The sequence below is a fragment of the Otolemur garnettii genome, unplaced genomic scaffold (genome assembly GCF_000181295.1).
Source record: "Otolemur garnettii isolate 467f Iridium unplaced genomic scaffold, OtoGar3 scaffold00039, whole genome shotgun sequence".
Classification (NCBI taxonomy): domain Eukaryota; kingdom Metazoa; phylum Chordata; class Mammalia; order Primates; family Galagidae; genus Otolemur; species Otolemur garnettii.
Genome location: NW_003852434.1, coordinates 9,940,960 through 9,946,634, shown reverse-complemented (window position 1 = coordinate 9,946,634; position 5,675 = coordinate 9,940,960).

Sequence of the window (5,675 nt, the reverse complement as noted above, 5' to 3'; positions counted from 1 at the left end):
CCCTTCTCCTGAGTGTCTGTGGCGTCACGCTGTCCCACGTCCCTCCCTTCTCCTGAGTGTCTGTGGTGTCACACTGTCCCATCACAGTGTCTAGTTGCTGACTTACCTTTGCACTCCTGTGTGTGTGTGTGTTTAGGTAAAATAAGAGCTGTGTTATAAGTTTTAAATAATTTCCTTTTTCTTTTTGAACCCATGTCAGGAAGATCAATCAGGGGAGAACACAGCTGGCTTTTGAAAGTTGAGTTTCTACTGGAAGCTTCCTGCTATTATCTTGACAATCTTATTATTATCAAAGCATTTGAACATTAGGTGTGACAATGAACACTCACTGCAGGGCAGAGAGGAGCAGGGCTGTGAGTGGGAGGGGGCCACTAACGACGGTGCCCCCTGATGCAGCCATAATAATTTAATATTCGCACACTGGGAGGCTTCATTCTGGTTGGCCTACACAGCGCTGTGCTGTTTCCCCTTGGCCCAGCTATCAGCGTCTCCCATGGACAGCCCATAAGACTTCAAATAGAAGATCGTGCTGATACTCGCCTGAGGGCAGGATTTTTGTTTTGCCTAGGAGTCAATAATTTAACTGTTCCACTGAAGGAGGCTTCTGGGTTTTGAACAGAATTTATTTCAAGGTTGTATTAAAGTTGTTAGCAGATCAATAAGTTTTCTACTTATTGACTATTTGTCTCCTCTTGAAAAGTAGAGACGACATGTCCACTAACTGATGGAGACAGAGGCTTGAGAGTCGCCACACCCTGAGTCCCCTGTAGTTGGTTTTGACCTTGTGTTCAGATGCTTCTTTTCTTCTTTTTCGGGGGGGGGGAGTAAATTTAAGTCTTTCATCTAAATTTTTGTTCAATATCACGTAGGATTTAAAGCCATCATGTTAAAGATGTTAAACAGAAGAGACAGATTATTCTTTCATGCTTTCACATAATTTCTATTCTTACGTTTCTCCCAGTACCAATACTGAGGGTATCCGCCCTGGCCCTGAAGTCTTTAAGCCGTTGTCATTGAACAAAGATCCATCAGCTTAGCTAATCTTGACACAGTACAGCAAAGATATACTATACATAGGATTTGTCCCAGGCTGTACCAATAAAGTGTAGGGAAAATTTTGTTATATTTTTCATCATTGCTTCATACTGTAACAAACATTTGGAGAATAGTTGTTACAATGAGCTCCAAGGGTATTTCTGAGAGAGAAAAGGAAAAACAGTGATTAACACAGTTTCTTCCTTGTAAAACTGACTTAGACTGGGAAATACGGGCTTATCCAAGGCTATGAATGTGAAGTAGAGTGAAGTACGAAATTAGGGCATCCTGTCACTGTACAGTTTTTGATAATCATGGGTTGTCTGCAAAATACACATTAAAAAAGAACAAGAAATATTGGTGGGGCTGCGAAGCATTTGGTTCTTTGTTTTTATTCATCTTGATCCAAACAGTGGGACGCTCTTAAAGAAAATGCCTTGCTTAAAATACCACATCACCATGGGAAAGTGGATATTTCGGTTGTTTATTTTTTTTTCAACTGATGAGTTTATTTTAGTGTTTTGAAATGATTACCTGTTGATAGAGAGATGTCTTTCTTTTAACCACAGCTTAGATGAGAGTTTAAGCAATGTGTGCTCATTAGGAAGTGCCAGGTTATGGTCTGAAATGTCCCTGTGAGGTCCCCATGACCACAGGGTCTGGTCTCTTGTTTTGGAGCCCACAGACCTCAGGCACAAAGGTCAGAGGTCATGGTAGTACCTGTGCACTTTTATTGTCTGTGTCTCTAAAGAGGATGGTGAGAAGGGTTATCATTGCTGGGCCCAAACTTCATCTGTCTGTTGGGGTGATGGGCCATGTGAATATGAATTATTATTATTGGTATCTTTATTTATGCTGAATCCCCAGGGAGACCAAAGGTTCTTTGCAATTCAGCTTTGACCATTAATATGACCGTTATCATCATGACAACAAAGAGTGTAGTTGTTTAGGTTAAGGAGCAGACCTCAAGCGCGTGCGCATTTGTGTGTGTGTGTGTGTGTGTGTGTGTATTAAGCACTGAACAAGCAAACAATAAATGAAATGAATGAGGGAAATTCTTCCTCCTCAATAAGAGCCGTCAATGCTGAGGTGCACCTGTGCCTAGATGCCTGCCTTTCTTTACGAACCTTCAAAGGTATCTAACCATCAAGTTTTTAAAACGAGCTGTAAACTGGACCCAGACTGTTCCATGTGGTATTTGCATGTATTCCATGTGGTATTTGCATGTATTCCATGTGGTATTTGCATTGTTAATTTAACAGTATGATGTTCCAAATCCAGTGCTAAGGAAGGGCAGAGAGGAGCAAAACAAAACAGATGCAGGAGTACATTAATAATTGAATTAATGCAGGCTCAAGATGATTTAAAAAAGCTAGCAAAGAATTTTATTGGAGAACATATAAGATAAAATTTTCATAAGTTACATTTGCTAAGTCCTTGGTGGCAACAATTTTAAAATTCTGATTTAATGATTGTGCAGAATATGCATAGCAGGGTCACTGTTCTCCTCCTGAGGAGCTCACCTGGCAGTGTCGTCTCATTTTACATGTTAACTTGGCACAGAGGCTGCAGCTGAAGGAGGCAGAGTGCCCTGGTAGCCAGCTGCGTGGACTCAGAACTGCTTGCCTTGGACTCCATCCCAGCTCCACCACTTGCTGGTTGGATGACCGAGAGCAGCTTATACAATTCCCTGTGCCTCAGTCTCCTTATCTGTAGAGGAGATTAACTAATTTCATATATATGGAGCCTTGGTGCATGGTATGTTGTGTTATTGCTCCATGTCTGTGAAGTAGGGATAGTAATCGTACTTCTCCCATAGGACTGTTGTAAGGATTTAATGAGTCAGTATAGTAATGTGTAAGTGAAGGGCTTAGAACCATGCCTGGAATTATGTAAATGTTAGCAATAATTATTATTTAATGAAGATCAGATTTTCAGAACTTCAGTTCTTTTGGAAAACATGAACAGCTAATCTCATGAGGGAGGCTGTTCCCTTCAAATATAATTTTTAAAATAGGAATCAGATCCCTATGCAATGGTAAAGGATATTTGCATATTATGAATTGGACAAAAGCTTGATAACTAGGATTTATAGAGAACTTAAATTAATCAATACAAAAAGAGCCAATAATCCCTTGTATCACTGGGCAAGATAAATGAATAGAACCTTCTCTAAAGAAGACAGATAAATTGGCTAACAAGCATATGAAAAAATGCTTATCATCCCTAATTATTAGAGAAATGCAAATCAAAAACACCCTGAGATATCACCTAACCCCAGTGAGAATGGCCCACATGACAAAATCTCAAAACTGCAGATGCTGGCGTGGATATGGAGAGAAAGGGACACTTTTCCACTGCTGGTGGGACTGCAAACTAATACACCCATTTTGGAAGGAAGTATGGAGAACCCTCAAAGAACTCAAACAACTCCCATTTAAACCTGCAATCCCATTACTAGGCATCTACCCAGAAGGAAAAAATCCTTTTATCATAAGGACATTTGCACTAGACTGTTTGTTGGAGCTCAATTTACAATCGCCAAAATGTGGAAACAGCCTAAATGCCACCAACCCAGGAATGGATTACAAGCTGTGGCATATGTACACCATGGAATACTATTCAGCCATTAAAAAAGATGGAGACTCTACATTTTTTAAATTAAAGATGTAAGTGGAACACATTCTTCTTAGTAAAGCATCACAAGAATGGAGAAGCAAGAATCCTATGTACTCAATTCTGATTCGAGGACAATTGATGACCTAGTACACGGTGGGGGGTGGGGAAGGGGTTGCAGGGAGAGGGAAGGAGGGAGGGAGTTGGGGGGTGGGGCTGTGACACACATCTTGGGGAGGGGTCACAACATAAGAGGGATTTTACCTAACAAATGCAATCCGTGTAACCTGGTTCTTTGTGCCCTCACTGAATCCCCAACAATAAGATAAATAAATGAAAGAGAATCAGATGTGCTGGTCAGGAATTTTGGCATATGATCACACATTTAAAGATTTTACAGTCATATATTGGGGGTCACAAAAGGGTAGAGGAAATTAACTTCTAGGAAAGCAATAATGAACCTCTTTAGGGATTTACTTTTCTCAACTCACCTTATTTTTTTATTTAGAAAAAGAATTTGAGTTCCAGACATTGTTTATACTACTTAAAAAGTAAATTTTAAATACTCATCAGCGACTGACACTGATCCTCTCTTAAACTCCATCCATTCTGACAGACCAGGTGACAAGCTATACTCTGAAGATGGTGCAGTTGGTAGTTTGGATTTGGCACAGAAATGCCCAATTTGAAGACTTTATACTTTGCTTTTTTTGAATAACTTTTAACTACACTCCTTCATTCATGCAGCAAACACTACTAGGATGGGCTTGCACCAGGCACTGGGCTGGGTGCTGGTCGTCTTAGGAAGATCATCTGTTTTCTCTGCTGGTCTACACGGCCCTGACTCTGTTCATCATGTGGATTGTGACCTATTCGTTTGTAACATCAGTTTAACAGATTGTGACCAGAATTTTTAAAAAGTAGTGCTGAGAATGCAGCTCTGTGTGCTGCATTTGGTATTCTGTGAAACTTTAAAAATATCTCTATTTTAGTGTCCATTTCTAAAACATATATGTATCTTGCTACAAAGCGTGTTTGCATAATCATTCACACAAACTTGAAGAGCGGGGCCCTAGTTGTGACCTGCATCCCTCTGCGCCCCGCCCACCTGCTCTCCTCCCTCGTTCCCTCTGCTCCAAACCATCCATCCCCTTTGCTTTTTGTCCAGCTTGCCAAGCACACTCCTCTCGGGATCTTTGCACCAGTGGTCAGGTCTCCTTTAGAAGGGATCCTGCCAAACAACACAAGGCTCTTGTCCGCATTTCCTTTGAGTCTCTGCTTAAACGGCACTTTCTCAGCACTTCCTTGTCCTGACCATTCTATAAAATAGCACCCATGTTCCCCATTACCACACCCAGGGCTCCTCTCCTGTTGATTCAACTTTAATTTATTTCTTTAATTTAGTTCTGAAAGTGGAGCATCTTCCCATCTGCCATCGGTGGTGGTTGTCATTGTTTCTTGCCTTTCTTGGCCCCTCAGAATGAATATACCGTGAGTTCTGGACTTGGTTACATGCAGCACTGTGCCGCCCGCACCTACAACAGTGCCTGGCGTGTAGTAGAGGCTAAAACAATCACTTTTGAATAAATAAAAGCAGCAATGAATAGGTAATGTGTTAAAGTGCCGTATCAGTGCTTTATTGTGATTTAACATTGTTGGAAAGATTATTCATTTAAGGTCTTACATAACACGCAAAGATTTGTACTGTCCCAGCTTCCTAGTTTCATAAATCACCAGTTTCTGTTCTTTCCTGTCACCCATGCTTATGATTGCTATGTTTGAACAACCTGGATATCCTCTTGGTTCTGACGACAGAAAACTGGGTCATGCATCTGTATTTTAGCTCAGGCTGTCTCATCTGCCTAGGAAACCCTTTCTTTCACGCCAGCTTCTCCTCCTGTCCACCTGGGCCAGCTCCTCAGCGCTCAGTAGGAACTCCCTTCTTTTACCTTGGAAGTCTCCTCTGACCTCCCTGGCAGAGGAGGGTGCTTCTTCTCTGTGCTTTAATGTCGCTCTGGGAATTT